Genomic DNA, 24,576 nt, shown 5'->3' on the forward strand with positions numbered 1-24,576 from the left:
TATGACTGGGCAACCCCCAGGGCAACCTGTAACCCTTATAAGTAGGACCCCCGGGGCGACCTGTAACCCTTATAAGTAGGACCCCCGGGGCAATCTGTAACCCTTATAAGTAGGACCCCGGGGCGACCTGTAACCCTTACAAGTAGGACCCCGGGGCGACCTGTAACCCTTATAAGTAGGACCCCGGGGCGACCTGTAACCCTTATAAGTAGGACCCCTGGGGCAACCACTCCGGCAAAAAATCGGGCGAGCTCCCGCCGCGCACTCTCACTTGCTTTTTACACTCCCACTCCCACAAAAGATAATTATTATCCCGAAGATGACGACGGAACCCACGAACGGAGCGTGTTTTTTTGTGGATGAAATGTATAAGTAAAACTTGGAGAAATCTGGGCTTTTTCTAAAATAAATATCGAAAACCCGATTCTTTCAAATCTGGACATTCTTGGACTCATTCTACCCATCTTCCCAAAAACACCAGGATCTGGGAGAATCGGGTTTTCAATATTTATTTTAGAAAACGCCCATCTAGTCCTGTAAAGCCGAAATACATGCTAAATACTCATTGGACACAACTTTTGCTATTGGAATAATCGAGTGGAATTGCAGTATGTGAATACTACGGTAAAGTATTTGTATATAATCACTACATAGTATAAAACAAAGTCGCTTGCCGCTGTCTGTCTGGCTGTATGTATGCTTAGATCTTTAGGGCCACCCCACATCTAGCGTCTTTCGATAGTCGGCGTCTACAACTCTATGGCCGAACGTCGACGCAACGTCATTTTCCATAGCGCTGACCAGACGCCGACGCTCGAAAGACGCTAGATGTGGGGTGGCCCTTAAATTCTTTAATACTACGCAACGGATTTTGATGCGGTTTTTTTAATAGATAGACTGATTCAAGAGGAAGGTTTATGTATAATTTGTTAACCCGTGCGAAGCCGGGGCGGGTCGCTAGTAAATAATAATATATCGTACCCACAACACAAACCCTTTTGAGCTTAACGGTAGGACTTAGTCAATTTGCGTAAGAATGTAGTAGTAGTAGTAGTAATCACTATTGCACACAACACAGGTTTACATAATATTTATTTAATAACAATTCTAAACTAAATAGTTTAAAATGTCTTACTTAATCTTTATAAAATATCTATCTTAATTTTTCCAGTACTCACTTTATTTTTTTTAATATACCTACTCATTGTCATAGAGAAAAAAATACATAGATTGCTCACTCCATACATCAGTTTTAGTACCAAAAAGACGATTAGCATCTAGCATCGAGTAGCGGAACTATCAGTACTGCTACTTGACAATAGATGTAGCACCGACCGGAAAGTTCCGCTACTCGATGCTAGATGTAGACACTGAAATTAATAGTCAAACTGATGAATGGAGTGAGCACTCTTGTCTTACTATATTTCTCTGTCATTGTATTGTCAAAAATTCAGTTTGCTAAAATAAAATTTGCCGCCATGTGATGTGGCATTTTTAGAGTTGCCATATCAACTAATAATATTTAGTTATAGTAGAAAATTACACATAGGTTTTAAAAAGGGTAGAATAGAAAAATGTTTTTTTCTGTTCGGCCCTATGGTTGACTGGTAGAGAATGTCTTGAATCCACCTTTTGTACTTTTTTTGATGTGCAATAGAGTTGAAAATAAATAATAAAAATAATTAATTAGTAAAATCAATTTTATGTTTCCAATTCCAACTAGGTTTTAGGCGGGCTGTATGAGGAAATGTCAGTTTTGAAACTGTATTATTATTATAACGAGGATACGCTTCCGTACCAAAAGTGTTCCTATTTTATTTTACATGTTGTCGGATCGGACACTAAGTATAGTCTACATTTGTGGACGTAATTTTATTGGCAGAATTTTTATTTATTTATTTATATTTATCTATTTATGTTGCTTGAATCTGATCTGCTGGTCAAGCAGATCTTGTCAGTAGAAAAAGGCGGAAAATTTGAGAAATGTAGGCGTGAAGGGATATCGTATCATAGAAAATTTGAATTTCGCGTCTTTTTTTACTGACAAGATTTGCTTGACCAGCTATATTTAGTTAGACTAGCCAATAGTCCGATAGTGTGCGAGCGTTCTGTACTTAAGCTGGTTATGCAAAATATTGCACCGATTGAACAAAATATTATAATAATTAAATAATAGTGTACGAACGCGACTCGCGAGCCTCTCGTGTGATTTGTGTCATCTAAACTGACTGTGACTGGAGATGGTAAAGGTGTGAGCTAGTTCAGTCAGCATCAAGTAGATAGTGACAAGAAACATGAAGTTGCATGCGCAAATAGCCTCTGCGGGCTCAGCACGGTTCCATTTTTATCGACTATCACTATGGCCGTCACTTTCGCACTTACATACTTGTTAGAACGTGACAGGCATGGTGATAAACGATAAAAATTCGACCGTGCTACTAGGGCTGCTCGGCCTGTACTTGCTCCAGTTATTGGAACCCACACAATGTATTTAATATAAGTGAGAGCGAGAAAGAGATATGCTGACCGGATCATGGTAGCGTACAGTACCCCCTTCTGTTACAGCTTTAACATCATTTTGGATTACATATTATTTTTTAAAACAAAAGTCCTTGCTACACGGTCGCCGACAAGCCTACTAACCGTCTGACCTTGGTCTGACTTTGGTCAGTTTTGGTCAAATTTTGTTGGAAACAACTGTCTACACGGTCCGGGACGGACCAAGGCCACGCGGTCTGGGGGCTTGTCGGCGACCGTGTAGCAAGGGCTTTAACTGCGGATGTCTTGAAGTTGATGCACTCATTGGAGCAAAACGGTGGTAGAATATTTTAGTCTTTGTAATGGCAACACAAAACAGGATGGTAGTTTTCTTAGCTATTTTATGACCTGGTAACCTTAGAATTAGTGCAGCTATTTTTTTGTGCAAGGCACACGTATTTGGCGTGTGTGGTGTTTTCTCTTGGCTGTTCACGGCTAAATCCGTATAATTTTTATTCAATGTGTATGGCTGTGGTGGTAAGTGAACTTGCAATTATATTTCTGATTTCATTGTATTTTTTCTGTGAATTCCACTGATAATTGCTAAGGTCGTGCCCTCCTAGCGATAGACGTCACCAGCCAAGCGTCATGGAATGATCTAAAATTAAAATTATATTCACATTTTCCTCTGAATTCTACCTAATAAATTCACTCTGGACACGGTCACTACTCACTAGCTAGCTCTTCGTCGTTTGATTTATGATGGGCGTGTAGGCTGAACCTTTCAGATTGGTCCAAGTTACAGGTGTCCGTATTACACTTGTTAGGTGTTGTGGGTGGATGATTGTAATTGTCTTCCGTGATTGTAATTGTAACATTTGCGACCATTTTTTATTGTTGTTAATTAGTGCGTAGCTCGAACGACGGCGCACCGAATGACTCACGCTCTCTTGCAGTTAGAACTTAACATACTTCTGGTTAATTTACGCCTATATTAAGGTTTTGATATGATTGATAGTTGTATTGCTACTAAAGCATGGAATTGAGAATGCAGTTAGCATCGGGTAGACTGTTTAAAATGTTTTCTAGAGCTATAATTGAAATTGTGACGGTTTTCCTTGTTTTCATAGTATTTTATGAGTTTTAAGTAGATTACGTGTATGAATACACTTGTTTGGCAAAGGAATTTTAATGTTTTTATGCAAAATATCCAAGTATCACTAGAAAACTTATAGGATCTTTTCATTCTTGGTCCAAAGTCCTTAGAAATCTTTTGCTTCATTAGTTTGCCATTTCTTGACTACCTACATTGTGCCTCATAAATTTATAAACAACCATTGTGTTCTTTGATAATAGCAATTGTCATTACATTGTTTTACTTTTATGTCAAACAATGTTAAACCAGGATCATTGCTTGAATGCCCCTTACTAATCTTTTACCTTTAAAAGTTAATTAAGTGGACAGCAGAAAATGCCATAAGATTAATGTGAATATCATAAGGCAAAAACTTTCATATTAGTAGACAGTCTTCTCTTCATTAACCTAAGTATCTAAGAACCAAGCCAACTATCTCTTTCACTCTTGCAACCATCGTGCAAGTGTGAATGAGGAGTCTTGTAACTCTTGTTGTCCGTTTGGTTTGCAGATAGATAGTGTAATCCAGTGGTGGGCAAAGTCCGGCCCAACGATTATAAAGGATTTAAACGATTTTCAAAGGTCCTTCAAAATAATTAGTATGTATATGGCCTGTGAAATAATAAAAATGCTTATTTGCTTCAATTCTGGCCCCCCAAATAGAAAGTTTGCCCACCACTGGTGTCATCAGTCACTTAAGCTTAGGAATCTATTGAAATTGAATCTCTTAAATCATATATTTCGCAGACTGACTGCTTGGTATGTAAAATTACTTTCAATATGTTTTAATGTGGATAGACCTATCCCATTGCTGATCATCTAAAATTACTTCTTATATATGTTTTAATGTGGATAGACCTATCCCATTGGATCACATATGTACATTGTATGTAGACCTCACATTTCTTTGTTAAATCATGTGCAGTTTTATTTTAATTCTCTTCGGTCTAAGTATGAGCTTAAATATTTCATCCCTTTCCAGACAAAAGCTTTTTTACCTAATGCATTATATTGACCCTGAGTTACCTGAGCTTGAATAGCGCGTACGGTCAATGACCCCCCCGCCGTGACGTCAACACGCACATTTTAATTGTAGCGTAATGGAAATTAACACGTATCGTCTTTGTAATAGAACTCAATTTGGTACAAAAAGTGTTTTTTTGTAAACAGATGCGTTGTCAGGAGTTTTGACTCTATGCCATCTATCCTTGTCGCGAGTTCGTTAATGTAAACAACTAAGTACTTATACAGCGGAATGTTTTAAAAATAACATATTTTTTCTCGAGAAAGTAGTGATGAATATTGAATAGATAGTATGTACATATTTTGCTTGAATACTTGTAAACATACAAGATTGTTGTTTACAGGCAAAGTGCACTGTGATAACTTCAAAAGGGGGGTAATTGGGTCTCTATTGTTTCCCAAAAACTTTAAAGTCATAATGTATTGTTTGCCCGCATTTTCGTTAGTCATAATTTATTTTATTTGGTTCCGAAACGAGTCACTTTTCAGGATTGCCACAAAACAAACCTAACCAAGCCTAACCTATCTATAGGATTACCTTACGAAAATCCTGATAAGTTAATGGTTTCAGTTTTAGGACTAATGATAATATGACAAATAATACAAACTTTATGGGAAACAATGGGACCCCGGGTAATTCTGAAAATGGCAAATATCTATAAAGCCAGAAGCACTTTGTACTTAAGAGGCCTTATTCCTTAGAGCGTTCACCGATTTCACGAAATAACACTCGATAGATGGCGTTGGCGCTCGGTACGCGAGCGCCGGCAAAGTTAAGCGCGTTTCAACGCAGGCGAGAATAATATTGATACTTTTCAATTTAATTGCAAAGTAACATTATTTTTAGCGTTATATTGGCACTCTTTATTTTATTTTATAAGCATGGTAGTAGTCAATAGAGTGTATGTGTTGGGATAATATATAACCAGAGGCGAGTAAATAATAACAATATTTACCTCTGGCATGGAATTATTGTGACAATCACTCTTCTTATGAATAAGGTGTATTCGGGTATTTCCGAATGAACGAATAGTGGCGGATAATTCCGAAAGCTGACTCTTACTACAACGGAATATGAGTGATTTTACAATGATTTTCGGAATTACCCGAATAAACCTTACTACTAATATTCGTCATTGTAGTAGTGTTGTATTTTCAAACTTCTTTAGCGGCGCTGTGTACTTTTTGAGGTGGGGAAAAAATGTTAAACTCGCGACAGATCACGTGACCGTAAGACGGACACGTGACCTGATCAAAAAACTGTTACAATGTTATTGAGTTTTTCTTTATTGATTTAAATGCCATCTAGTGAGTTTTCCTCTAACCGGTATTAATATAACTCGAGTACCAACAGTGATGTGCTTAGGGGTTTCAAGTAATGCGACGAAATAATGCTAGATGGCATTAACATCAATTATACATAGTGCTGCAGACATTTTGCACTAGTCATTGAGTTTTCACTTCTGCCGGCACTCCCGGAGTGCAACCCGTTGTTTTTTTTTACAAACCATGACAAACCATGAGTTTTGTTTACATTTTTGCTGCCCACAAATTGTCGTCTTTTTGTACTATTTCTGTTTTTAGGGGAAAGTCGGGGCCCGTCCATACTGCAAATAAACATGTTTCTTTATTTGTGATATGCAACTGGCCCTATCTGTTAAAACCAGTCATTGTTTTTATTTAAAACCATGATACCGTTGACTACATTCCACATTTTTTTTTGTTTGATGGCCTCGTCGGGGTCAATACCGAAATCCGATTATTTATATTATGCCATCTTCGCTCCACTCCATTAAGATACCCTGGACAGAGGGCCTACCGCGAACCACGTTCGACGTGTTACCTCCCTGTCACACTTACGTACGAATTTACAAGTGCGACAGAGAGGCAACACGTCGAACGTGGTTCGCGGTAGGCGCTCAGGCCTATGGAACTCTCCGCGCGAGCACGGATTTATACCTACGAATCTCTTCCCGTTCACGGTATAAAATCAAGCTAGTTGGTCGCCGGCGCTCGAATATGCCAAAATGTATGCGAAATAAATGTCTTCTTCACGAACAAATAACACATGTTGTAGTGTGGAATTGTGGATGGATGCAGAAACAAAAAAAAAACTAATAAAAAAATCCGTGTTTGCTCTACCGATTGATAGGAAAAGTAACTATTAGACGTTTTCAATATAAGTACTTATACCAATTTTTTTTACGATAGTCGCAAACTACGTAGTACGCCGTTTTATAAACCGCGTAGTGTTTACGCGGTTTATAAAACGGCGTAAACACTACGGTTACTGTAGGGAGATATGACCTTTTAAAATATTTCGCAGTCACTCATCATAATAAATAATAAAATAAGGAAAAACCCTAACTTAAGACAAAAGATAAATAAAGAGAATGATAAAAGGAATATTATAATTATTAATTACTTATTGCAACTTATCTTGCTCATAGTTATTTTACAATTAATAAAACTTATATTTGTACCTTAGGTAAGTAGGTAGGTATCTTTCATACAATCTATAGTTTAGGTAAGTAGGTAGGTACTTATTTGTAAAATAATTTCTAAGCGTCGGCAACCCTAGCTTTGTGCCGGTGCGCGCGGTGCGGGGAGCGGTGCGTTGAAGGTCATTCCATTGTATTTTTGTGTAGGTATTAAAACGGTAGGCATTTGAGTTTTCTTTGAGAGATAAGTATCTGTTCGTAAGAACTACAATATAGCCCTGTGCCCTGGACCTCATCTAGATCGATGGTACTCGTCAGGGCAAAGCTATTGAGCCCAAACACGATGGAGTTATGATAAGTAGATTAGGAGTTCTGGTGACCAACTCCTGACTCCATCATGAGACCCTGGACCTCATCTAGATAGATGGTGCTCGTCAGGACAAATCTAATAATCCTAAATACGATGGAGTTATGATGAGTAGATTAGGAGTTCTGGTGACCGACTCCTGACTCCATCATGAGACCCTGGACCTCCTCAAGATATATAGTGCTCGTCAGGGCAAATCTAATGAGCCCAAACACGATGGAGTGATAATATGTAGATTAGGAGTTCTGGTGACCAACTCCTGACTCCATCATGAGAACCTGGACCTCATCTAGAACGAAGGTGCTCGTCGAGGCAAATCTATTGAGCCCAAACACGATGGAGTTATGATGAGTAGATTAGGTGTTCGGTGACCAACTCCTGACTCCATCATGAGAACCTGGACATTATCCAGGTCGTCCGGGTATAATAATAATGCAAAACCTAACCAGTATTCAAGTAACACTGAAAACCTATCACCTAGCGAGAGTCTGTTGTTGAAATTAAATATGGTGTAAAAAATGTACTTATTTGTATCAAGATTTTCTAGTCGCTGTATAGCACTTCTCGGAACTCTCTGGCTGTTTACGAACGCACCATAGTCACCGAACGCCTGACGATCGAGCACAGGTCCGTCCCCTAAGCCGCCTCGGCGGAGAATGAGCGCGCGGCGTCGGTGCAGCGTGATTTATACGTGTTTTAAAATAATATAAATTTACGGCAAGGTAGGTCCTATAGTTATGATTATTTTTTTATGGGTTAACGTATAGTTATAGTTTGCTATAATATTATTTTTAGGGCAAAATAATAGTACAATTTGCGAAAAAAAAATATAATGGAACCCTGTTTTCACCCAAAAAATGAAGAAAGTTCGGAAGGTTAAATATCCATTTTTTTTAATGAATCTTTGATTTTCAATAGTCTTAGCCGCTCGTAAAAGATATGGTGAATTGAATTGTAATCATTTCTGTATCAAATGATTCTTGTTTACTGCAAAATTGAGAACCGAAACGACAGTTCTCACTGCAAATTTTGAAAAAGCCTCCCAAGAAAACTCATTTATTTTAGGTTTAAAAAGAGAAAATGTCAACTTGAACGGTCTTACTTGCTAGTTTAAGAAATGATTATTTAAGTACGTTATCAGTTTTTGAATGAATACTAATAGTTACGTCGTAATCTTGAATGAAAAAGGTAACAGATTGCAAAAAACGCTCGCTTGTAGGACTAAGGACTCTTAAGCCCTTGCTACACGGTCGCCGACAAGCCTTCTAACCGTCTGACCTTGGTCTGTCCTTGGTCAGTTTTGGTCAAATTTTGTTGGAAACAACTGTCTACACGGTCCGTCCAGACCAAGGCCACGCGGTCTGAGGGGCTTGTCGGCGACCGTGTAGCAAGGGCTTTAAAGGGGCCCGCTGATTACCAGTCCGCCGGACGATATCGGCCTGTCAGTTGTTTGGAACTGTCAACTTTTTGTTCTAAAGCCCTTGCTACACGGTCGCCGACAAGCCCCTCAGACCGCGTGGCCTTGGTCTGGACGGACCGTGTAGACAGTTGTTTCCAACAAAATTTGACCAAAACTGACCAAGGACAGACCAAGGTCAGACGGTTAGAAGACTTGTCGGCGACCGTGTAGCAAGGGCTTTACTGAGAGGCCGATATGGTCCGGCGGCAGGCGTGGCTCACTCTGCGATTTCGTCGCTTTGCTACAGGTAGCTAAAAGTACATACGTTCCACACCAATTTTACCTAGCCACCTAGCGGCCATATCTGTCCTGATCGTGACAGACGCGTTTTGTTAGAGAGTGAGTCTTCTGTACCTATTTTACTATTATTTATTCTGTGCCGGCGGACTGGTAATCGGTGGACCCCTTTAGCAACACACGCTAATGCTGCAACGCTTATGACATCCTTGACATCTTTCTTTACTCTTGCTTGAGTGTTGCTATGATAGAAAGTGCTCTTAGTTTAGTAGAAGTAGGTATTTGTAATTTTTTAAATTACCTCACTTTCTAAATCGCCCCAATGCACAACAATATTTCGCCCACAAACATCCATACTAATATTATAAATGCGAAAGTGTGTCTGTCTATCTGTTACCTCTTTACGCTTAAACCGCTGAACCGATTTAGTTGTAATTTGGTATAGAGATAGTTTGAGTCCCGGGGAAGGACATAGGGTAGTTTTTATCCCAGAAGTCTTTTCTTTAAGGGGGTGGAAGTTTGTACGGGGAATCGATAAAAAGCAGATTGGATCAAAAATAAGCTACCCAAATTACTAACACCACGCGGACAAAGTCGCGGGCTAGTTAGTTTATAATTCAGCTGTTGTTGAAAACCATTTCAAACCGCTTCAAACATTAAACAGTATAGCAACTGGCTAACCTAAGTAGTCGATGAATTTCTAAACGGTTCCTAGTACCGAGCCTACATTTCTCGCAGTAACCTAAGCCTGGCACGTGTAACGTAAGTTTTCTAATGTTTTTTGTAGCTTATCATATTAACTAGAGATGCCCCGAATAGTGCTTTTTGGCCGAATACCGAATATTCGGCCACTTTCTCGGCCGAATACCGAATATTCGGCATGATATGCGAACATTGTGAGTCACTATTATTACGAAAACTGTTCGCCAACAAAGCACAACGTTTGCTAATTTTTGTAAAACCGAACGAATGAATGTAGTTCGAGTCAATCAAATCAGACCAATGATAAAAATAAAATATTACATAATCAACAAATGCTTAAAAAAGGGTCTTCCTATTTAACAACTTTCCAATAATACATTTTCAATATTAAATATACCTAATTGTTGTTATTTATTGTGTAGGTATACTTGGTCAACCAGATCTTGACAGTAGAAAAAGGCAACAAATTTGAAAAATGTAGGCGCGAAGGGATATCGTCCAATAGAAAATTTGAATTTCGCGCCTTTTTTTACTGTCAAGATTTGGTTGACCAAGTATAATTTATCTTTTTAGGCAGAGGCAACAGATATTCGGTATTCGGCCGAATAGTAGGAAACATTCGGCCGAATACCGAATATTTGGCAAAGTAGCCGAATAGGCCGAATCCCGAATATTCGGCAAAGTGGCCGAATAGGCCGAATACCGAATAGCTGCCGAATATTCGTGGCATCTCTAATATTAACAGCCACGGCTTTAAGCAATATAGTATCAAATATTTACTTCAAAGTTCATAGTCTTCGAGATATTTGGCATCAAAGTTAAAAAAATAATAGGCCAAAAAACTGATTTTCTGGCCATAACTTTTGTGTTAATTAGTTTAAAATTAAAGCCTCGACACGTTCTTCGAGACGTCAAAGACGAACCCAAATCGTATATCTAAGATCCTTTACAGCAAACTGGATACCAAAAAAGTGTTTTTTTTTTTAAGACAATGTATAAAAAATAAGCATTCATTTCTTTCAAAATCCGGTTGACAAAAAAGATTGATGAACTGATAGCCGTTTGTCTTATAATTCTGTGGTGCAAAAGTAGGAGATACGATTAAATACTTGTCAAAAATCGATGAAAACCACAGGTAGCCCCCTTAACCGAAAGAGTCATATTGAATTGTTGGCCGTGAAATTTTATACTACAAACAGTACAGACTGGTATATAAAATGATGCCATTTTAAACTGTCCTGTGGTGTTGGTTTTTCTTTACTAAAAGCTATTTAGGGTCCATATTCGTTGTCCTTATTTCAATAAGTAGTGGCAAGGGAGAGAGCTAAAGGGTCCCCGACCCGGCCTTGATGGGCCTGCGCGGGCGACGGCCTATCTTTACATTATCTCTTTCTCTGGTAGCGGTATTTGTAGTCCTTTACGGCTACCATCAGTTGGGCACTGACATAAACGCTGCCGTCGAGAACGTAATTTACTTTCTATACATCTCGCTCGTACTCAAATATTAGTGCAAACGAGATGTATAGAAAGTAAATTACGTTCTCGAGAGCTCATGGTACGGGCTCTAGTTATACATATTTACATTTTTGACTAAGCCCCGCTTGCGACTTTGTCCGCAAATTCAACATTTCTATGGGACGATATCCCTCCGCGCCTACATTTTTCAAATTTGCCGCCTTTTTCTACTGACAAAATCTGCTTGACCAAGTATAGATAGGAATTAGTGATTCAATGTACGAAATTCTTTGTGTTTAGCGTCCTTACTTTGTTTATTTTTATTAACATACACCCGCCATCCTGACTCTCACCTTACTTTATATTGAATGACTTTCGACAAGCTTTCGACTGATATGATTTATAATCATAATGACGATAAAGCGTTTCGTGGCGTTTTTCCAAATCACTAAACGGCTGTAAATCAATGTTAGCAGTTATTTTAGGATTCCCGTTGTTATTTGAGCATTTCTTTTATTTTTTGCCATTTTTATATATTGTGACCTTTTTTGCCACTTTTGTGTTATTTCTACTCAGAATCACGAGCTTTTTCGATCCTAATGGGATAAAAAAATGTCCCAGAGATTTTCCTATTGTGTTACCATTTCCCCATATACTTTGTATGGCGGTAAATAAAAGGAAAGTTTGAAAAATGGATGGAAATTTTAGGACACTCTTTTTCTCCTATAAGGACTAGAAATAACACTAAAGTGGCAAAAAAGGTCACAATATATAAAAATAGCAAAAAATAAAACAAACGCTCATTTAGCAGTTTAACGTTATCGTGACAATAAAAAATGTCTGTAATATCATCAAACCATGATTTACTTATTTAGAACACAAACAGAGCCCGTACCATGAGTCACTGACAGTGTCAAAACTGACATAAATACGCTATCGAGAACGTAATTTACTTTCTATACATCTCGTTCGCACTAATATGCGAGTATGAGCGAGATGTATAGAAAGTGAATTACGTTTTCGATGGCGAACGTTTATGTCAGTGCCAAACTGATGGTAGCCGTACAGTCATAATCAGTTTAGTTCAAATATATTTATTTCTCTAAGATTATAAATCACTTATACGAGAAACAAACAAAGTTAATAAAGTAATAAACATACCAGTGTTGTACACAGGTTTATGGCTACGGCCCTGAGTGCCTACAGCAAATTGCGGGTATCTTTTTCTGTCAATCTAACTACGCCTTAATTGGAGTAAAAAAGAAAGATGCCCGCAATTTGCGAACTTCGGTATTCGCGGTAGACCTTCTGAAGGTCGACGAAGGTTTACGAGAGTTTTGCCCCTCGATATTGATCAAACTTGAATTTGTCTAAGTAAATATTTTATTACGCATAAACCTTAGGCAAATATTTTCTCGCATACATTATAAAGACTGCTTTGTTTGTGTAAGGTTTAGGTTTTGTTAGACTAGTATTTGATAAAAACGTAAACTGTAAAAAAAAATATTGACTTGGATTAATTCATATTCTATTCATATACAAATTACAAATACAAACCCTTTTTATTCCACAACCTCAAAAAACATTTATAGAGAGATACATCATCTGTGAAAATTTCAACTGCCTAGCTATCACGGTTCATGAGATACAGCCTGGTGACAGACAGTCAGACGGACAGTGAAGCCTTAGTAATAGGGTTCCCTAAAATGTATGCACACTGCACCAGCCGGCCTAGCCAAGGTGACAATCGCTTGCGCTTCGCCAATTAATCGCTTTGTGTCTCTCTATCACTCTTCCATATTAGTGTGACAGTGACAGTTGCGTTTCGTTCGCTACGAAGTTAGCGATTGGCATGTTGGCTACGCGGCCTGTTTCCATCGCTCTTATTAATACCAGAAAACACGCAACGCCTGCGCAAGAAAAAATGGCGGCATATAAGTGTTTACATTTAAATGGCAACCCATTTTAAACCGGGCATAATAACCTAGGGTCGATACTCCAGAATCCTGTTCGACTGGCCATCGTACTATACTAACCGCAATACCAATTGGCGACTGAAATCCTATTGCTATCTCTTTCATGCTTGTTCAGGCCTAGGACTAGTGAAAGGGATGGCATTATATCTTCAGTCGCCAGGTCGCCAATTGGTAATACGACTACTATAATCGCTTGCGCTTCGCCAATTAATCGCTTTGTGTCTCTCTATCACTCTTCCATATTAGTGTGACAGTGACAGTTGCGTTTCGTTCGCTACGAAGTTAGCGATTGGCATGTTGGCTACGCGGCCTGTTTCCATCGCTCTTATTAATACCAGAAAACACGCAACGCCTGCGCAAGAAAAAATGGCGGCATATAAGTGTTTACATTTAAATGGCAACCCATTTTAAACCGGGCATAATAACCTAGGGTCGATACTCCAGAATCCTGTTCGACTGGCCATCGTACTATACTAACCGCAATACCAATTGGCGACTGAAATCCTATTGCTATCTCTTTCATGCTTGTTCAGGCCTAGGACTAGTGAAAGGGATGGCATTATATCTTCAGTCGCCAGGTCGCCAATTGGTAATACGACTACTATAACAGCAACTGACCGTCGGTGATCCTTATGTCTTCGAAATAAGGTTCAGAATTGTTAATTAAGACGGTAGTGGATGACCGCTTCTCTCATACATACGTAGTCCTCATTTTTCTTACATAGGGGTGGGATGGGGTCAAAAACTGGCATAAATGGTCTAACGTAATAAATGAATGGCGCCTAATCTGTAAGGTAGATGAAGTAGAGAAATGGTAGATTAGATACTTTTGACTCGTAGTCTGATCCGCTACTTTTGATGCTGACTGTACTTACTTAATACATCGTTGACTGATGAAAGTAATTTCGTTTTAAAGTATGGGGTTTGCCGGTCGGTTTTAGTAGTAGTAGTAGTAAATTATTTATGGTATAGTCAAGTGTAAAAATATGGGTCCATATAACTTACTCATCAATATGTCCCATAGTTCTATTAATTCGCTGACATAAGAGCTATGGGACATTTTTTTTTGAGTATGATGTGTGCATTGTGCACCCATATTTTTACACTTGAGTGTACAAAAAGACACCTTAAAAACGCTTGGTTATTAGCGTTCCGTTTCCGTACTAAATTGGTTCGCGGAGCGCTTATTTGTTTTATGATGCCATAAAGTTATAATATTTTATGATTTATGATACTCCGAACCGTTCGGTATAAAAATTATAAAGACCAAGGGGCGTTGCTCCAATTTAGAGTCCTGTGTCTATCGGGTGATCGTACTGGATTTATCGATGATCAATAAAACTACATATGTATTTAAGTACCATCTTTTCGAAGTATAGGAATTACCATTTGTTTCTTTCTGACTAGCGACCCGCCCCGGCTTCGCACGGGTTACACGGCATCCATAAAAGCTAATAACATTTTTGCCAAAACATTTGTTTTAATATCATTATATTCCCAGTCGTTCATTATAATAAAAGAACGGTCGTTGCTCCAGAGGAGCTCACACAGCAACGCCATTTTACGCTTTCTAATGCCTATGATATGATTGATGACATGAAAGATCAAGATCTAAGTTCTAACCTCCTTAGTGCGTAATGTTAAATGTTACTAAATGTTGTTTACCGTTCGGTTCTGAAATTAGTGTTTATTGTTCGGCTACATACTTTTAAAGAATACATATTTTTATTTTTAGGTATTAAACGCAGGCCATCGTACTCTGCTTTTATACCGATGATTGATGAAAGATTTAACCTCGTTTTGAAGTGCTATGGATTTTGCCGTTCGGCTTTACGGTTTTACCACAGACATTTTTATGGTATTTTATATTGCTCTTTGACAATTAACCACATTGTTTGTTTAATACTGTTTTGTTAGTTCCTTACAAATTATTTAATACCTACTAATGCAGAGTACTCAGACCCTTCGTTCAAATCTTTGTACATACTTATTCTACAATCAATTATCAACTTTGATTGAGTAACTAAGGGTTCCAAATTCAAAACCAAAACAACTATTTCTGGGTCTCAGGGAGGTCGTGTAGGTCTAAGTTTTCTTATTTTCTAGCTTTTATAATGTAATTTCTACACGTATGTACTTATGTATAGTATCAGTGGCGTATCGTCAACCAATCTAGCCGTGGGCGAAAACCATATCTGCGAGACCCTTTTCAATAAGTTTTCCCAAGGTAATAAAAAGGTTGGCTTTGCGAGGCCCCCCTAAGTGTCAGGTTGTGGGCGAAGGCCCCATTCGCCTATTAGGCGGGGGAAGAAAAAATTTTGCTTGCATTAATTCGTACAGTTTCGAAAGCTTTTTCTAATCAATATTTAGGGTTTACAGATGCCCACGATACGATTATCCCCAGTACCGTAATTGAGCTCTTCATGAAATTAATGACCCTAGGGTCAATATCTAGAACACTATACAGACTAAGTCATACAGTCGGGATAATGTATCAATTATATGTCTTAAGTTAGTTCATGATTAATAACAAAGAAATCCCGAGAGTTTCCTGTGAGCTGTGTACAGTAAGCTCAATCTATAGTTTTTTTTTAAATAATCGATATAAATGTAACTTAAAAATTCCTACACAATTCGAAAATTTGATGATTAGGTCATAATATTAATCTCAATTGATATGGAAATTTGCACCACTCGGATACCGTGAGATCTATTTATTATGATTTTTTATTTATTATTTTATGCTTAAAAAATATGTTTATTCATCCTACACTCGAAAATTTTATATTTCTACAATTATCTGTTTATTTAACACGTGTTATCAAAAAAATATTGGAATAATAACAAGTGCTTTGCGAGAAATCAAAATAAATAAGAAATAATTTGAGACCAATACTTTTAAAATTGCTACGCTCAAAATAGCTACGTTCAAAAAGCCTAATGACAATACTTTGAAAGTCAATATTTATAAAAAAAACGTCACCTTTCTCACTTGTTTGACCCTGACATATCCCATCCATACAAGTGTCAAGAGTGACGTTCCTTCAAAAACGTCACTTTTGTCACTTGTTTCACACTGCCATAGCCCATCCATACATGTCAAAAGTGACGTTTCTTAAAAAAAAGTCACATTTCTCACTTGTTTGACCCTGACATATCCCATCCATACAAGTGTCAAGAGTGACGTTTCTTCAAAAACGTCACTCTTGTCACTTGTTTGACACTGACATAGCCCATCCATATATGTCAAAAGTGACGTTTCTTTAAAAAAAGTCACTTTTGTCACTGACATATCCCATCCATACAAGTGCTAAGAGTGACGTTCCTACAAAAACGTCACTTTTGTCACTTGTTTGACACTGACATAGCCCATCCATACAAGTGTCAAGAGTAACGTTTCTAAGAAAAAACGTCACTTTAGTCACTTGTTTGACACTGACATATCCCATCCATACAAGTGTCAAAAAAAAAATTTAATCTGTTTATTTTCAATCAAGAGGTTAGTTGTACAATCAATCTCAGTTACAATTTCTATATTTGGAGATTATTTAAACTAAGCTTAGCCTTATATGTGAACTTATATTGTTTTGTTACAGTTAGTTAGTGCTTACATGTTAATACTAGTTATATCTTACATTAATTCATGTTAATCAGTGCTTTCTTAAGTGTACTCTTTGCTTTATCAGGATATTTTTCTAAAGTTTCTACTACTTGTTTGGGTAAGCTGTTCAGGATGTTAGGTAGGTTTCATAAAAAACGTCACTTTTGTCACTTGTTTGACACCGACAAATCTCATCGATACAAGTGTATTAGTGACGTTTCTTAAAAAAAAAAACAGCTTTCTCACTTGTTTGACCCTGACATATCCCATCCATACAAGTGTCAAGAGTGACGTTTCTTCAAAAACGTCACTTTTGTCACTTGTTTGACACTAACATAGCCCATCCATACATGTCAAAAGTGACGTTTCTTTAAAAAAAAAGTCATTTTTGTCACTTTTTTGACACTGACATATCCCATCCATACAAGTGTCAATAGTGGCGTTTCATAAAAGCGTCACTTTTGTCACTTGTTTGACACTGACATATCCCATCCATACAAGTGTCAATAGTGACGTTTCATAAAAACGTCAATTTTGTCACTTGTTTGACACCGACATATCCCATCCATACAAGTGTCAAAAGTGACGTTTCTTAAAAAACGTCACCTTTCTCACTTGTTTGACCCTGACATATCCCATCCATACAAGTGTCAAAAGTGACGTATCTTAAAAAATCGTCACTTTAGTCACTTATTTGACACTGACATATCCCATCCATACAAGTGTCAATAGTGGCGTTTCATAAAAACGTCACGTTTGTCACTTGTTTGACACTGACATATCCCATCCATACAAGTGTCAAGAGTGACGTTTCTTCAAAAACGTCACTTTTGTCATTTGTTTGACACTGAGATAGCCCATCCATACATGTCAAAAGTGACGTTTCTTCAAAAACGTCACTTTTGTCATTTGTTTGACACTGACATAGCCCATCCATACATGTCAAAAGTGACGTTTCTTTAAATAAAAAAGTCACTTTTGTCACTTGTTTGACACTGACATATCCCATCCATACTTGTCAAAAGTGACGTTTCTTTAAAAAAAGTCACTTTTGTCACTTGTTTGACACCGACATATCCCATCCATACAAGTGTCAATAGTGGCGTTTCATAAAAAACGTCACTTTTGTCACTTGTTTGACACTGACATATCCCATCCATACAAGTGTCAAAAGTGACGTTTCTTAAAAAAACGTCACCTTTCTCACTTGTTTGACCCTGACATATCCCATCCATACAAGTGTCAAGTGACGTTTCTTCAAAAACGTCACTTTTGTCACTTGATTGACCCTGACCTGACATATCCCATCCATACAAGTGTCAATGTCAAGAGTGACGTTTCTTCAAAAACGTCACTTTTGTCACTTGTTTGACACTGACATAGCCCATCCATACATGTCAAAAGTGACGTTTATGAAGAAACGTCACTTTAGTTACTTGTTTGACACTGACATAACCCATCCATACAAGTGTCAAAAGTGACGTTTTTGTTTGAAGAAACGTCACTTTTGACAGTTCATGAACGACCAAAAATCGTGATATTAAATAAAATTATCAGTTTCGTACGGTAGTTCCCACGCTAGCCCAGTGCGGATTGGGGACTTCACATACACCTTTGAATGTCTTCGCGGTACAGTAGACTTTTTAAACTTAGGTCAGCTAAACGTGGGACACATGTCGTTAGAAATTTCGCAATTTATACATTTTAAACTTAGGTCAATTGAGATACGTCAAATATTAGTTATAGAAACGATATGGATCGGATATATCAGTGTCAACAAGTGTCAAAAGTGACGTTTCTTAAAAAAACGTCACCTTTCTCACTTGTTTGACCCTGACATATCCCATCCATACAAGTGTCAAAAGTGACGTATCTTAAAAAAACGTCACTTTAGTCACTTATTTGACACTGACATATCCCATCCATACAAGTGTCAATAGTGGCGTTTCATAAAAACGTCACGTTTGTCACTTGTTTGACACTGACATATCCCATCCATACAAGTGTCAAGAGTGACGTTTCTTCAAAAACGTCACTTTTGTCATTTGTTTGACACTGACATAGCCCATCCATACATGTCAAAAGTGACGTTTCTTCAAAAACGTCACTTTTGTCATTTGTTTGACACTGACATAGGCCATCCATACATGTCAAAAGTGACGTTTCTTTAAATAAAAAAGTCACTTTTGTCACTTGTTTGACACTGACATATCCCATCCATACTTGTCAAAAGTGACGTTTCTTTAAAAAAAGTCACTTTTGTCACTTGTTTGACACCGACATATCCCATCCATACAAGTGTCAATACTGGCGTTTCATAAAAAACGTCACTTTTGTCACTTGTTTGACACTGACATATCCCATCCATACAAGTGTCAAGAGTGACGTTTCTTCAAAAACGCCACTTTTGTCACTTGTTTGACCAGTGACATGTATACATGGGCTATGTCAGTACATAGCCCATGCATACATGACAAAAGTGACGTTTCTTTAAAAAAAAAGTCACTTTTGTCACTTGTTTGACACCGATATATCCCATCCATACAAGTGTCAATACTGGCGTTTCTTCAAAAACGTCACCTTTGTCACTTGTTTGACACTAACATAGCCCATCCATACATGTCAAAAGTGACGTTTCTTTAAAAAAAAGTCATTTTTGTCACTTTTTTTGACACTGACATATCCCATCCATACAAGTGTCAATAGTGGCGTTTCATAAAAGCGTCACTTTTGTCACTTGTTTGACACTGACATATCCCATCCATACAAGTGTCAATAGTGACGTTTCATAAAAACGTCAATTTTGTCACTTGTTTGACACCGACATATCCCATCCATACAAGTGTCAAAAGTGACGTTTCTTAAAAAAACGTCACCTTTCTCACTTGTTTGACCCTGACATATCCCATCCATACAAGTGTCAAAAGTGACGTATCTTAAAAAAACGTCACTTTAGTCACTTATTTGACACTGACATATCCCATCCATACAAGTGTCAATAGTGGCGTTTCATAAAAACGTCACGTTTGTCACTTGTTTGACACTAACATAGCCCATCCATACATATCAAAAGTGACGTTTCTTTAAAAAAAAAGTCATTTTTGTCACTTTTTTGACACTGACATATCCCATCCATACAAGTGTCAATAGTGGCGTTTTATAAAAAACGTCACTTTTGTCACTTGTTTGACACTGACATGTCCCATCCATACAAGTGTCAATAGTGACGTTTCATAAAAAACGTCAATTTTGTCACTTGTTTGACACCGACATATCCCATCCATACAAGTGTCAATAGTGGCGTTTCATAAAAAACGTCACTTTTGTCACTTGTTTGACACTGACATATCCCATCCATACAAGTGTCAAGAGTGACGTTTCTTCAAAAACGCCACTTTTGTCACTTTGTTTCACACTGCCATAGCCCATCCATACATGTCAAAAGTGACGTTTCTTAAAAAAAAGTCACATTTCTCACTTGTTTGACCCTGACATATCCCATCCATACAAGTGTCAAGAGTGACGTTTCTTCAAAAACGTCACTTTTGTCATTTGTTTGACACTGACATAGCCCATCCATACATGTAAAAGTGACGTTTCTTTAAAAAAAGTCACTTTTGTCACTTGTTTGACACCGATATATCCCATCCATACAAGTGTCAATAGTGGCGTTTCATAAGAAACGTCACTTGTCACTTGTTTGACACTGACATATCCCATCCATACAAGTGTCAATAGTGGCGTTTCATAAAAAACGTCACCTTTCTCACTTGTTTGACCCTGACATATCCCATCCATACAAGTGTTAAGTGACTTTTCTAAAAAAAACGTCACATTAGTCACTTGTTTGACACTGACATATCCCATCCATACAAGTGTCAAAAGTGACGTTTTTATTTGAAGAAACGTCACTTTTGACAGTTCATGAACGACCAAAAATCGTGATGTTAAATAAAATTATCAGTTTCGTACGGTAGTCCCCACGCTAGCCCAATGCGGATTGGGGACTTCACATACACCTTTGAATTTCTTCGCGGTACGGTAGACTTTTTAAACTTAGGTCAGCTAAACGTGGGACACATGTCGTTACAAGTTTCGCAATTTATACATTTTAAACTTAGGTCAACTGGACGTAGGAAAAAAGGTCGTTAGTATTTTCGTGCACTAGCAGACATTTAATTGCTGGTGACTGTACGCGTACGCTCGTATAAAACGCTACTCTGTAACCGCCCTAAGATACCTTCATCCTATCCAATCCGTTGCTTTGCGGCCGTGCGGCCTTGAGGTATCGCCATCGCTTCCCCTCCCGCCCCGCGCCGATCATTTAAATAATTTAACGATAGCCAATTTTACAATTGTGACAAAAGCTCATTGTATTAATAGGAGATTGTTTGACGTTGTGATAACGTTAATTACAGGCTGTATGGTGCATTAAAAAAATATACTGTAGAATTAATGCGCGTAGGGTAAAATACGTTATAATTGTTTAAAAAATAGTAAAAATAAAATCCCCTGGTTTTTTATTTTATTAGATTGAGTAGAATAATTGGCGTAACAATATAGTGGAAAATCACCAAGTGTTTAATTAATGTTGTATTGTAATTATTTATTTCAAACATTTTTATTGCTCGTGACGTATGCACCACTAAAAAAGTGGTGCATATTTTACTTACAGTGTAAAATATTTAGTTATGCCTTTTGAACAAAAAATCGCTACTGTAGAATTTGATGTTTACATCTTTTTAAAAACTAAATTTTTAAAATTTTTTTTTCCAAAAATCTCAATATATTTTTTAGAGATAGTTTTACACATACATTCACAAAATAGTGTTCTATTATATTCCAAACACAAATATACTGTAGGATATAATGTGATGCTCTCGAACAATTTAAAGTTTAGTAACCGGCCTATATACCTAATAGCTACGCCACTGTATACTATAGATCAGGGATCGGCAAACAGCTTTCTTCGCATCCTTAGTCCTCTGACCAAATTAACATTAGTGATGTTTGAACTCTCTGAACCTGATTATTTGTTCTACCGTTGGTTCTTAGAAGTTTCGCGGCCCCTGATATAGATTATGATAGGTAGGTTGTAGGTTTATATGTAACATGTAACCTAGTTTTCAAGTGCTATCGCCCTGGCTCTATAGGTTTCCCGTTGTCACGTTCTAATCGTTGCTATTGAGTATTGTTTATGGTTTTTGCCGACGTTTTCGTGCCGTATTAGTAAACGTTGTGTTAGGCTTGGTTTAAGAATGCTAGATAGAAACCTATAGTAGTATAGTACCTAATGTATGTTGTGTAGAATGATCGTTCTCTTCCACTCTTGCATTATTCGATTTGTTTTTATTTTAATATTATTATTATAGTTTCTTTATGTAATTCGACATTAAGAGACCTTATACATCTCTAAGTAATTGTATTACGTTCGTTTTGATTTGGTAGTTGCAGTTGTATTTAATAATTGTTGATGTATTATTATTATTTTTTTGCTTGTATGTAAATTCAATGTTGACGTGTAAAAGTGCCCTTGTGGCCTATTTGCTGAATCAATGTTGAAGTTTGAAGTTCGAGTGATAGAGACAGAGATGCAGACATGAGCGCGGTAGCCGCCGCTTCTCGACACTGTTGAGTGTTGACTGACCTTTCGTAAACTTTATTGCAACTACATAAGGCCTATTAGTTGTTAGTTAAATATGTACTTAATCAAAGTGGGTCATAGAAAACAAATCGCAGTCCACCAATAGGTCGCGTCCCGTCTATTTGCGGGTTGCCATGCGACGGTTCTATTCGCGTCCACTGCAGGTAAAGGAGGTCAGAAAATTCTCGATGCTTCCATAGTCGAATACATGCACCCAGTGGGTTTTGGTCTTTTAAGTATTTACACAGGCTGTCTCTTCTTTGTCGTTTACTGGACACGGGTCGTGGTCATCATTTTAGCGAGTGGTGACGAGCTTCACAATCACAACACGCCGCCATTATTCTCTGTTGGCCTTCCTGGCACATTTGTGTGCCAACCCAGCCTCTGCAGCTTAGACCTGGTCCGTCACACTCTACCTGAACCACACGTCGCTCAATAGCCAGCTCTGTATGTGATTGGAATTGGACCGGTCCGGACGGATCTGGGTCATTGCTTAGTCGCAAAATTGTACCACGACTATGACAAGGATGGTGCATTGTGAATAGGGGAGAGATACTCATATTGCCAGAATTGCTGACACGGCAGTTGAAGGAAACGGGAACTGTACGTATGTCAGCCCTTACTATCTACTAGAGGCCAGTTCCACATACCTACTAAAGGTCAGCAACTTGCATCAGCAACTTACTTGCGTGACAGAATTACGAAAAGGTTGACTGGTAGAGAATGCCGTGTGGCATTAAGTCCGCCTTTTGTCACTGTATATTCTTTACTGTGCGGTGTGCAATAGAGTTTAAATAAAAAAATTAAAAATTGCATGGACCATATATATGCTTCTTTCCACCATCTAAGAATTGCCAGCTAATAAGACATTTTGAACTGATCAGCTTATAATGCAGTACATATACATACCTAGGTCTACTAACTATAGTCAAATCGTTCGATACCCGATATAAATAGAACCACAATGCCCCATTTAGGTTCTAGAACGTTTCTGAGTCACGCCCACTAGTTTAGCAAGGATTGCACCACGTTGCATTTGGTGAAAATTCAACGTGGTGCAACATTCTGGATATGTAAACTTTTTAAGAATTGGGAATAATTCTACGGAAGTGAACATGGGGATTTTTTTTTCTCTTATCTGAACGCATGATCAGTTGATCACCTTGTCAGGTATTTAAGTATTCGATGTATATAATGGCGCGTGAACATATTTTAATCGATTTTAAATTTTGGAAGGAACTCTGAACTCATCTATTTTTTTATGCATGCTCCCCGTTTTCTCGCAGGTGGCTGGACCATTTCGGGAAATCCTTTTTGTTAGTTAGAAACGGATTATGCGATACCAAAGATCTAGAATCGTCTCTGACTTCACAGGACGTCTATCAGTATCTTTTTATTGCGTAAAGTAAGGCATGATTCAACTCATCAGAGACGTGAAATCGCAATTGATGACGCAAAAAAACTCATTGACGTCTAACTAATAAGAGAGATAGTAATATTGTCTCCACGCTATCTATTCTTAGCTCTTTGACCTAAAAGTCTAACCTTAGGGGCGGCTGTTCACCTTATGTCTATGGTAACAAAGGTTATATTTGGCCATCACATCATTGTCTATTTGTACAATGTGAAATCCCAATAAAATTGCTGACGCAAACCCGTTGACGTCTAACTAATTAAAGATGGTATAAAATTGTCTACGCTGTCTATTCTTAGCTCCCATATGACCTAAAAGTCTAGCCTTTGGGCGGCAGTGCGCGTGACGTCATGCGCAGTACGTCACGGCTGTGACGTCACCAGAGTAGAGTTGTATGGAGAAGTCCATCTGCAAAATGTGTATGGAAAAAACAAATCCACCGAGGTCGGAAAGGGTGAGCTACTCGTATTTGCCTTATGTTATAATATTACGTAACTTGACGTAAGGCATGTTAAATTATAAGGTAAATAGCTCACCCTGTCTGACTTTTGCAAAAATCATACAAGCTTTAAGAGCAACGCTAGCTTAGATTGGTAGAAACCAAAATTTTCGGGTCTTTGAATTCTGAACCAAATTAAAATGAT

At 37.9% G+C, this 24,576-nt stretch overlaps 1 protein-coding gene across 1 annotated transcript in view; it reads left to right on the top strand.

The window, feature by feature from the left end:
* Nucleotides 1–2,893: 2,893 nt before the first annotated feature.
* LOC134663096 (PRL-1 phosphatase) overlaps nucleotides 2,894–24,576 on the top strand; it is a 45,431-nt gene continuing 23,748 nt past the window's right edge. Inside the window, exon 1 of the mRNA XM_063519426.1 lies at nucleotides 2,894–3,015. The gene's annotated coding sequence lies outside the window, so the exon portion shown is untranslated. The remainder of the gene's footprint in view (nucleotides 3,016–24,576) is intronic.

The sequence above is a fragment of the Cydia amplana genome, chromosome 4 (assembly GCF_948474715.1).
Source record: "Cydia amplana chromosome 4, ilCydAmpl1.1, whole genome shotgun sequence".
In the NCBI taxonomy this organism is placed as follows: domain Eukaryota; kingdom Metazoa; phylum Arthropoda; class Insecta; order Lepidoptera; family Tortricidae; genus Cydia; species Cydia amplana.